The sequence below is a fragment of the Rhinolophus ferrumequinum genome, chromosome 19 (assembly GCF_004115265.2).
Source record: "Rhinolophus ferrumequinum isolate MPI-CBG mRhiFer1 chromosome 19, mRhiFer1_v1.p, whole genome shotgun sequence".
In the NCBI taxonomy this organism is placed as follows: domain Eukaryota; kingdom Metazoa; phylum Chordata; class Mammalia; order Chiroptera; family Rhinolophidae; genus Rhinolophus; species Rhinolophus ferrumequinum.
In genome coordinates, this window is record NC_046302.1 from 14,601,690 (window position 1) to 14,613,893 (window position 12,204).

A 12,204-nucleotide genomic window follows, 5' to 3' on the forward strand; every position below is an offset into this window, starting at 1 on the left:
AAACCCGTACAGCACGTCACTTCCGCGGCCCGCAGCTCCCAGGGAGGAGGGGGCACGTGGCGCGCTCCTCTTAGCGCTCAGACCCGCGCCCGCTGCCGCCCAGGCGCATCTAGCTGCGCTACCTGAAAACAGCGCCGCCGCCCAGGACTGTGGCGCGGGAGGAAGAGGGGCCGTCCGCGTCTCAGAGAAGGCGGGGCGAGTACCGCAGGCCGCGCAGGCCGGGGCGGGGTTTCGGCGCCCAAGGCCCGCCTCTTTCGCCCTCGCGAAGTTGGAGGGAAGCGCGGGCGTTCGTGGGCGCCTGCGCTCTGGGGGGCGACCCAGTAACTGAGGCAGGAGAGCCAGTCCCGGGAGCGGCAAGGGTGGCTTTCGAGTGACTATTTTCTCACGATCGAGAGGATCCTGGTATCTTCCCTCCTCTCTCTGAACCCGACCGAGCCTGCCCGGCCTCGTGCCCCTAGCGCCCGGTAGGCCGTGACCCCCGCGGCCGCGCCGGGTGAACGCAGCAGTGGGAAGCGTCAGGCCCGTAGACCTCGCTGGGTGGAACTTCCCCCGCAGAGAATACGTAGGTTCTCACCGGGAGAAAGCAGATGCCAAGAGACCCTGCGCTACCTTTTCCGCCTCATTTCCTAGTGGTTCTGTGTGGGCTCCAGAGTGGGCCACCCAGACAAAGTTGGTCCCTGAGAACGTCCGAACCAAGGTTCTGTGACCAGCGCGACCTCCTTCACGTGGCCTCCGAGGGTCTTGGAAGACGGACAGCGTTCTGGTCTCGCGTGTATCTCCGCGTCTGAATCTTCCCACAATGTGCCTCACCTCTACCACCATTGGCATAAAAATTGGGAATGAGAACACCTATGCCGAAGAGTTATGAGGATTAAATTAGCTAACATCCGCAAAATGCTTAATATATAGTACGCTTTCAGTAAAAGCCTTAAGTATCATTATTGTGGGTGTGCAGTGCCCTAATTCAACAATAAAGAATACTGTCATTGTTGGAGTTCTAGGTTTAGTCATTTACTCCGCAATTCTTAAAAATATTTAGTAAATATTTTGTGCTTGAGAGTAACATGTTAATTCACTAAGCCCAGAGGGTAGCAGACTGGAGGATTTTTTAATTCTTCAAACTAAATATTTGGGTAATGTTTAGTATATTTTCTGTTTACCGGGTTTGCCAAAAATCTTCATGGTTACTTATATGGATAGTACTCGTATCGCTAGTGTATGTTAGAAACCTAGATTTGTTTGCATACATAACGATATTCCAGAATCATCATAGGGTGTGTGTGTGTGTGTGTGCGCGCGCGCGCGTCTAGACATAAAAGATATTACAGGTAGAACACACAGTTGGAACAAAAGTGTGACAGGCATGTGTTTGGGAAACAATAGGGCTGGAAGTGGGGAGAATGGAGCAAAATAGATGGTGGAAGATAAAATCGAGAAGTGGTAAGTTGTGGCCAAATGCCGTTCATGTTCCTGAAGGGAGACGTGGGGGGCCGGGGAGGCAGAGATCAAAGTAACCCTCAATGCCTATGGGAGTTCTTTGACATCTCATCTTTTACCTTTTAAATTCAGGTGAAATTTTTTTCTATTCCATTATGTAATGGTGTTTGACTTAAATGACACAAGAAAAAGAAATTGTTTTCTAAATCTTAGTTAATGGGTAAAATTAATTGTCTTTCTATTTCATCAAACTGGGACTAGATTCCGATGTTCACCATCAGGGTTCTCATTTCTCTGTAATACCAAATCATACAAATACAAACAAACTCTTTTTTTGTCTTTAGAAGAGATTTCAGTATATTCTGTAGTAGGAGAGCAATCCAAAATGCTGCCAGAGAAGTGTACCACAATATTATGGGCAATTGTTGGTGGACACATTGATACCTATCTTTTTGTTGAGAGGTCGTCTGAGTCAATGTCTTATATGGTAGTATGGCAGCCTGAAGCACCCTCGGAATCATTTGACAGTCACTTTTGTTTTCAGAAAGAAACTCCTCAAATAACTTTTCAGCAAAGAAAGATTTTGAGTTTTTCCTTTACTTAATTTTCATCACAAATAAGAGTTTGAGATGACCCAGTTCCACGAATAGTTCTCAACTGACTTAATTTTTCTTTTCATTAGCCATCTTATCATATAGAATAGAAAATTTTAAGTGTCACTGTACCAGTTATCTATTGCAGCATAACTACCTACCCTCAAACCTAATGGTTTCTTGCACAGCTCCCCATGCCATCTGCCCTGGGATGTGGCCCCTATAATCTGACATAACACAGACCCAGACCAGAGGTGCTGGGAGGCAGTACAAAATATAGCTCTTCAAGTCCACAATTTAAAATGGCTTCCAATAAAACTACATTGCAAAGAATGGGGAATGAACAAACAAAATGGAAAAGAGTAAAAAAGTTGAAGACGTAGAGCCTAAAGATTTTTTAGTGAAAAACATATTGGACCTATGGGTAGTGAATGGAAAGGTAGAGTATTTCCTTAAGTGAAAGAGATGTACAGGTGTGGACAAAACTTGAAAACCTGAAGAAAATTTAGATTATCCTGAGTTAGTTGAAGTATTTCTTAGTTCTTAAAGCTGGTAAAGAAAAAGATGTCACAAAAAGAAAGCCTTTATCTGACAGTGAATCTGATGATAGCAGATCAAAGAAGAAAAAAAATGCTGCCAACAAATCAAGACACTTTCACAGCATTCTTGATCCTGAAGGAATAATTGGTGTCACAGACAGTAGTGGAGAATTAATGTTTCTCATGAAATGGAAAGATGCAGATGAGGCAGACTTGGTGCTGGCAAAGAGGAAAACATGAAATGTTCTCAAATTGTAATTACTTTTTATGAAGAGAGACAAATTTGGCATTCTTGTCCAGAAGATGCTCAAAAATTATTTATATATACAGAGGGTGGCAAAAAAATGTATACACATTGTAAGAAAGGAAAAACTATTAAAATTGTAATAATATATACCGATAACAAAAAATGAATACAAGTCACATTTGACGTCTGCAATTACAAGAGGTGCTCAAAGTGGTTACCATCAGCGTCCAGACACTTCTGATTATGGCGAACTACTGCTTGAGCAACATTGACCAAAGTGTCCCTTTGTATACATTTTTTGATACCCCCAGTATATGGTTTTATGATTTGTTAGTGGGAAAAATAATTAAATTCTAATGAAAACCAAATTTGACATGTTCGCTTTGAATAATATTGAGGGGATTGGTTGCTTTTATTTTTCCATCAATAACACTGGTTACTTTAAACAAATAAAAGCTTTCTGCAGTTGCTTCATTTATGAGAAAAGAACGTTTGAAACAATGGCATATGATTTCCTCTGCGTTAGAAAGAGCTTTTCTAAATGTTAGAAAAATTTCCACAGTCATTACTCAATCAAAATTTATATAACCTATGATGCCTAAGGATCATTCTGGGTTTGTTTTTGTGTGTATACGTAATTACATATGTAAGTGATTATTGTTGGGTTTTTTTAATATTCACCAAAACAAAATGCATTTCACGATCATGAGTAAAGTCTACGTATATTGCTTTGGGGACACCATCATTCTGGGCAACCCAAGAAATAGATCACCTCAAGTTAAATTGAAATTTTTCCTGAAGCCATAACGTTTCAAAAGGTGATTCTAATTAATTGGACAATTTAAATATAAACATTTTAAATTGTATAATGGTGTAAACCATTCAAACTGGACTATCTAAAGCAGCCTTATCAGAACTACTATTTATATCTACAGTCATATAAATATAACATTTTATTTGCAAAACTCCCTGAAAGGAAAAATTTTTATCACTACCAACAACCTCCGCACTCAGATAAGGAAACTAAACAAATACTTGTGTGTTTAATTAGCTAAACAAGGCTTAAATGGGCATTTAAAATTCATTTTGGAGAGCCATTTCTTTACAAAAAGTTGAAATCTTTGTGCTATATTGAATAAAGGATCCTGATTCATGGAATGTCTTTACTCATGAAACTAATCAGATGATTAGATATGTTGCTGTTTAGCATCTAGTAGCATAAATTAGTGGGAAAAACTTTCAAATCTAAACTATTGATCTGCATACTTTGGTTTTTTTTTATCCAACCCATTCCTTACATGAAGGCTCAGTCTTTTCAGTATTTATGTTACTGGTTCAGCCTAAGTCAGGAAAAACGAATTTTGTGGTGATCAAAATGTTGTCCAACTGTATATTGCTTACTTTATTGTAAATTGGTGAACAGTAGTCAGTAAATAGTTTTATATTTTTTCAAAAAAAGCTTAGTAGCTTCAAACAGGAACCATTAATTTGCTCTTGATTCTGTAATTTGAGCTGAGCTTAACTGGGCAGTTTTGCTGGTCTTACCTGAGAGCACATACGAGGTCTGACAGTTAAGTTTGCAAACTCATCCTAGAAAAAGTGCTACATACCTCATTGCTGAATATCACTATGGTCCCCTTTGAAGTACTCCCCTTGGGAAGCTATGCACTGATGCCAGCGCCTAGTCCACTCTTCAAAGCAATTTTGGAACTCTTTCTGCAGAATGGCCATCAGAACTGTCATCGTATTACCCTTGATGTCCTGAGTATCATCAAAATGTCTTCCTTTTAATATTTCCTTTATCTTCAGGTAAAGAAAGACGTCACTGGGGGCCAGATCAGGTGAGTAGGGAGGGTTTTGCAGTTATTTGTTTACTGGCTAAAAACTCCCTTTGCTTTTGTTCATCAGTGAGCTCTATTGAGACCATTTTTGCACACACCTTTCACAAGCCAAGATTTTCAGTTAAGATTTTCCTAACTGTTTCTTGATCGATGTTTACTTGGTCTGCTATGCTTCTCACAGTCAGCTGATGATTTTGTTGCACAATTTGACGAATTTTTGTAATGTTTTCATCAGTTCTGCTTGTTACTGGCCGCCCTGACCCCTTTTCATCAGTGATTCATTCTCTCCCCTCAGAAAAATGTTTAATCCATTTGTACACTGCCGTTTTCTTCATGGTATTATCCCCACAAACTTGGACTAACATGTCCCTGATTTCACTTCCACTCTTGTCAACTTTAACAAGAAATTGAATGTTTGTTCGTTGCTCTCATTCAACTCAGTCTCGCGACGGCACACAAAAAGACACAACAATAATGAACGCCACTCAGCAAGATACTACCACATGTCGACACGAGCACAGCTGTGAGACACTGATATACCAAGGTTATGAAACCTTATGGAACTGTTTGTACAGTGCTGTCAATGTAAGCCATGGTGGCAAGTTCACAAACCTGATTGTCAGACCTCATATACCACAGCAGTCATCTGAAAGCTTGACTATGGCTGGTTGATGCATGATGGTCTCACTGACATGGCTGGCAGTTGGCTGAGGCTGTTGAGACCTGAAGCTCGGTTCTCTATTGTTAGGCACCTCGAATAGGATAGCTTGGTTTCTTACTTGGCTGTCACAGAATTTCAAAAGAAAAAGCCTATCAAAGCTCTTCTTGCATCACATTTGCTGATATCACCTGCCAAAGCTAGTCACATAGCCAACCTCCCGAGTGGTCCTCTCCCACAATAGAGAAAGTTTACAGAAACCCCCACTGATTTGGAGGATAGTGCTGAAATCTGTGTATTGTGATGACACCAGCTTCAAAAAGTATTACAGATATATGATAGTTGGCAGAAAGAAGGGGATAAAAAATGCAGTCTTGTTAGGATTTGCTGATGAGATTAAATTACCCCCAAATAAAAATACCTAGGAAATAGGGGCCAGCCCAATGGCTCAGGTGGTTGGAGCTCCATGCTTCTAACTACAAAAGCTGCCGGTTCGATTCCCACATGGGCCAGTGGGCTCTCAACCACAAGGTTGCCAGTTCAACTCCTGGACTCCACTCCCCCAAGGGATGGTGGGCTCCGCCCCCTGCAACTAAGATTGAACACTGCACCTTGAGCTGAGCTGCCACTGAGTTCCCGGATGGCTCAGTTGGTTGGAGCATGTACTCTCAACCACAAGGTTGCCGGTTCGGGCTGCGTGCCCTACAACTAGCAGTGGCAACTGGAACTGGAGTTAAACTGTGCCCTCCACAACTAAGACTGAAAGGACAACAACTTGACTTGGAAAAAAAAGGCCTGGAAGTACACAGTGTCCCCCAATTAAAGTCCTGTTCCTCTTCCCCACTAAAATCTTTAAAAAAAAAAAAAAAAAAAAACCTAGAAAATAAACGGCAAGGAAAGCGAGTTTTTAAATACTCCTATTTTCCCGAATTTATTATTTTTTAAGTATAATTCTTCCTGGAAAGGTAAGGACAATTTTAGTGATAGGAATTCAGACTTTGCCAGCTGAAACACTTATTTTCTGTGATACAGTTTATAATTCTGAGTCCCAACTACCAGATTGGTAGAGAATATCTTGGGGTTCTTTTTGTTTCCAAATTAACAAGTTCCAACCTCTGGGTGTTAGGGGGAGAGGCTCATTTATGTCTACATGGCTTCTTCGGATCTGGGGACTTCCTTTTGTGCCACTTGGGATACGGGAATCACTTGCAAGCCTTCTTTTAATCCCATCTGTCCAGATACACCACATACCAGTAACTATTTAAAGGAGTAGGGAGTACCATCTCTTCTTACCAGAATCTTTTTTTAATCTGGACAAAATCCTTCTCTCTTCATCTTTCTGAAAGGCACTTTATCACAAGTTCCTTTCTCATCCCGCCCCCTCCAAATCCTCTGCATTCTCCTAAAAATTTAGATTTTTTAGGAAAAAAAAAGTTCCCAGGAGGAAAATATTTTTTCTACCCTGCACCTTATTTTAGTTATCAATTGCTGTATAAGAAATTACCTCAAATCCCAGTGGCTTAAAACAATAATCATTTTCTTTATTTGCTCACGATTTTGCAATTTAGGCAGGACTTGGTAGAACTGGATCTTCTCTGTTCCATGTGGTTTCAGTCTGGGCAGTTCTTAGAGTGGTCACTTCCAAGATGCCTTATCCATGTGACTGGCAAGTCATGCCACTTCTTGGCTGGGAACTCTGCTGGGGCTGTTAGCCAGAGCCCTGAGATCTCTTTCCCATGTTTCTACTCATGGGTAGACCTCACAGAGAGGTCTCAAGATAGTCAGACTTCTTATGCGATAACTAGCTTCCTCTAGAGCACAAAAGTGGAAGTTTGCAGACTGTCTTAAGGTGTAGGACTTGAATTGGAACAGGTTTCTTTCAGCCACACTCTGTTGGTTAAAGAAGGTCACAAGCCAACCTAGATTGAGGGGGAGGTACTACATCATAGGCAAGAATATGGGAAGCATGGGTCTTTGTGGGCTACCAAAGTAATAATCTGTGACAAAGAGGAAAGTAAACACACTCCGCTATTTTCTCGAATTGAGTAGGGAGTTGGTGAGGGCTGGTTAAGGGAAAAATCAAAGAAGGAAAACAAATGTTAAAATATGTTAATATCTCAAAATATATCTCTAGCCATATAGGCCTTTGCCAACTTTCTCCTGATGCATTAGCTTTAATTTCCATGCCACTTGAGGAACTAATTTAAAACACCTTAAAATATTTTAATTAACTGCTTAATTGTTTAACTTTGTGGTTACAAGACACATTATTTTTCCTTTAAAAATCTATGTAATTGAATATTCTCTTTATTTATGAAAAATGATAGTTAGCATTTATTGAGTTCTTGAATTGCCAGTACTTCTATACTTTACATTTTCTTATGCAATCTGTTTTCACATTCTTATATTTATATCATGAAATAGTGCACATATACAAAAGAGTATATATTATCTAAATGTCTGTTAAAAGACACACCACCAAACTTAAGAGCATTCCCAATACCTTGAAAGCCCCTTAGGCCCCTCTATTACTGAGGTACCGTATTTTACTGTGTATAATGTGCACTTTTTTTGCCCAAATTTGTGAGGGAAAAATAAGGATGCACATTATACATGGGTAGTACTAATTCTGTATCTACATAAATGTTTTAAATTTTTTATTTATGCTTACTGAGTTAAAAGTATAACTCTAGAAATCAATGACGATATCCGTATGCAAAATAAAACCCTGGAATAATTGGTTGGTTGAACTTACAATGAACTTGCAACAACGAAGAGTTCTTGGCCTTCTATGATGCATAAGTATCATAAATTTGTTACCGTTACATAAAATTTCTTGCACTTGTATATGTTCTTGTGTTTTGTAATTATTTGTTATATAAAATTTCTTGTACCATAATATGTTAAAAAATAAATGCTAAAATTCCTTTATAATAAAAAAACAAATACCTATATGTAAACAAATAAAAATTTGAATTAAAAAATAAAAACGAAACATTTTTTTTCCTGAAAGTTTGGACCAAAAATACTATTATACATGGCTCATTATACATGGCAAAATACGGTAATTTCTATTCAGAAATTTGTGGCATTTTCCCCCCTTCTGTTTACAATAAATTATTTGGTTTTTAAGTCTTTGAACTTATATACTATAAAGGAAAAACAACACACTTCTACTGTGTGTGTCTCCTCTACTCTCAATATTCTACTACAACACTATTTCTCTTCTAATGCCAGATGTGTCAGTTTTCCCCGCATCAAACAATTCTGTAACACCAACTGGGAATCCTACAGTTTAATTCAATTCTGACACTACCTGCCTAGAGATAGTGTTATTCTTCCTCCCCCCATTTCAGATGTCCAATCTCAAGTCCAGGTTGTTACTTGCGCTTCTGATCTAATGGCTATAAATCAGAAGTTCTCACAACCCACTCCACAGGTTCAATTAACTTATTAGAGCAGCTCACAGAACTCAGAATAACAGTTTACTTACCAGACTACAGGTTTATTATAAAAGTGTTAAAAAAATCAAAATTCAACCAAGTAAGTATGAAGATCTAATTGGTTTTATTAAATGATTCATGAATTGAACAGCATCCCATCTGGTAGCAACCAGAAGGGTGCTCCAAAGGTTTGAACAAAATGGAAGATTTTTATAGGAAGAAGGGCGAGGCAGGGGGGCTATTAACAAAAGGAAAAAAAAGAATTATGTTTGGGCCAGACATCTTTCTTTCTGAGGGGCGAGGATGGGGGTTTGGGGGAGGGAGATATACTGAGCCCTCGTGACAAATTACCTCATTGGTGTTCACCAAAAAACTTCAGACTAGTTAATTAAGATTATATTTCTGGGAGAGATTGAAACTGCAATTACATCAGGTTTGAGATCTAGGTTTGGTAATACGGGCTTTTAGTATGAGTGATGCATTTGGGGACTGTGGTTTTCTCTTTAACAAAAGGATAAACTCAGAAACAGTTAGATGGAAGAAATGCACAGAGCAAGGTATGGGGGAAGGGGTATGGACCTTCCATGCTCCCTCTGAGCTCTCTACTTTTCCAGAACCTCCATGTGCTCACCAACCCAGAAGCACTTTGAACCCTGTCCTTTTGGGGTTTTATGGAGGCTTCATTATGTAGACATGATTGATTAAATCATTGGCCATTGGTGACTGATTCAACCTCCAGTTTCTCTCCCTTCTATGTAGGGGCTGTGGGGGTAGACTGAAAGTTCCAACCCTCTAATTGTAGTTGGTTCCCCTAGCAGTCAACCCCCATCCATAGGGGCTTTCCAAAAATCCCCTCATTATCATCAATGATAACATCAGATGTGGTTGAAAAAGTTTGTTATCACTTAAGAAATTCCAAAGGTTTGGGCACTATGTGCCAGGAAGTGCGGATGAAGACCAAGTATATTTTTTATATTATAAATCACAATATCACATGTACATGTATACATACATCTACAACTATTTTTTTGCTCAGCGTATTTGTGAGATTCAATCATGTTGATGCATATAACTATATTTCTTTCTTTTTTATTGCTGTATAGTATTTCTTGATATGAATACCTCACAGTTTTTCCATTCTCCTATCAAGGGTCATTTTAATTATTTCCAGGATTTGGGTTTTTTGTTTATTTGTTTTTGCTTTTTTAAAATCAGGCTCCTATGAATATTTGTACTATACCCTGATATTCTTATGCAATGGACATATTGCACAGTATATGTGTCAAGTGTCATAGAGTATGTGTATTTACAAATTCACCAGATAATGCCAAATTATTTCCCAGCAGTATAGAAGAGTTACTGCTGTTCCATTTCCTTGTCAGTACTTAGGAGAGTTTTTCCTTTAAAAAAGTTTTGTCAATCTGGTGGATGTGAAGTGTCTCATGGTGGTTGTAATTTTTAGTTCCCTTCTTCTAAATGAGATTTAGCATCTTTCCATATGCTTGTTTCCTAATTGTGTTTCCTCTTACGTGAAATGCCTGTTCATGCTCTATGCCCATTTATTGATGGGCTTACTTGACTTTTCCTATTGATTCGTAAGAGTTCTCTATATATTATGGCAACTAAATGTTGGTTGGCTGTATATCTTAACATTTCTCCCCAGCTTGTGGCTTGTATTTTTCCTTTCTTTTTGAGATCTTTTAATGAACAGTAGCACTTGATCTTGATATGATTGAATTTATCAATCCTTTCCATTGTGGTTTGTCTCTTTTTCAAAATTTTTTTAATACCAAGGTTTACTCAAATTTTATTCTTAAAGTTTAAATTTTTTCCATTTTTTAAAATTTAAGTCTTTAATTTGTAGGGAGTTCATATTTATGTATGATAATGAAAAGGAATCCAGTTTCATTTTTTAAATGAATAATTAATTATCTGAACATCATTTATTGAACAGACAGTCCATCTTTTCCCTGCTATATCCTGTGCAACTTTTTTCACATACCAAGTTTCCATAAATGCATGCTTCTTTTGTTCCTGGGATTTCTAATCTGTTCTATTGGTTAATTTCCCGCCCTCTCTGGTAATATCACACTGCCTTAATTATCTACCTTTATTATATTTTCATATCCTATAGAGCAAACCACCTCAACTTATTCTTCTTTAGAAATGTACTGTAGTTGGTTTCTAAGTGTCAATGCAAGAATAATGACTTCCTCCTCTTTTTACGCAGTGTTTTCTCACTTAAGAGACACTTGAGATTGTGGTCAACTGCATTTCCATAATAGCAAAACCCATAGTTGAATAAGGAACTGAATACATTACAAGTTTTTAAATTAACGAGCATTTCTTAGTATTAATATCTTACTTGTGCTTGGAAAGCTACTATTGCCTCCACATCAAGCTTATTATGGTTGCAGTTAAAGTAGTTCTTTTAAAAAATACCAAACCCTTTTTCATATTGTTCTTACTTACCCTGCGCATTCTGACTCAATTACAGGACTAATAGACCAGGTTACCCAATAGGACCAAATTTTCTAATCAGTCACTGCTTATCTAAGACTTTCTCCTTCCAGGGTTTTCATGATTTTCACCCAATTGAACTAAATGGAAAAACATGATTCTGTTGATTTTGCGTGTCTGTGTGTGTGTGTGTGTGTGTGTGTGTGTGTGTGTGTATGTTGCCACATGCATGTGTGTCCATATATGCATGTGGCAAAACTTTTAAAAAGGAATAAAATTGGAAACTTTCTCCCCCAAATCCTAAAAGTAAAATTGACCTCTAGACTAGAATTATGTGCTACTTTATCCTGTGACTTCTCCATCCCCTCATACCCCAAATTTAGAAGCATGGCTATTGGCAGTCAGAAGCAACAGAAAATTTTGTACTTGTGAGTGGCATAATTAAATGTGTCCTAAAAATACAACTGTGGAAACAGTGTTAAAGAAGGACACAATTTTGTGCAGACACCATTATGTACAGATTATACCTTATTTAGATGATAAAGCAACAGTTATTAATGATCTAATATCATTCATTCATTCATTCATCAGATACTTATTGTGTGCCAACTAGACAGTGAGGATGCAAATCAGTCTCTATCTTCATAGTGCTCATATTCTATAGGGAGAGACAGAAACAATTTAACAATTAAATATACAGAATGTCAGGTGGCAATTAATTAACTGTGGAGAAAAATGTTAAAGGATGGGAGTTCCAGGAACCAGAGAGTCACAATTTTATGTAGTGGTCAGAGAACATTTTCTGATAGGGCGACATTTGAACAGAAAGCTGAAGGAAGTAAAGGAGCAAACTGTAAAGATCTACAAGTCAAATGTTCCTGGCAGGGGTAAAAATCAGTGCAAAGATCCTGAGTTTTGAACATTGGTTGGTAGAATGGTAGAGAGAAATAGAGGATGAGAAGAGAGAAATAAATGGGGGAGAGAAA

At 38.5% G+C, this 12,204-nt stretch overlaps 1 pseudogene; it reads left to right on the forward strand.

Annotated features, from left to right (window-relative positions):
* The first annotated feature begins 2,332 nt into the window (after window positions 1–2,332).
* LOC117011974 (chromobox protein homolog 3-like) lies at window positions 2,333–2,877 on the forward strand (annotated as a pseudogene).
* The last annotated feature ends 9,327 nt before the right edge of the window (window positions 2,878–12,204 follow it).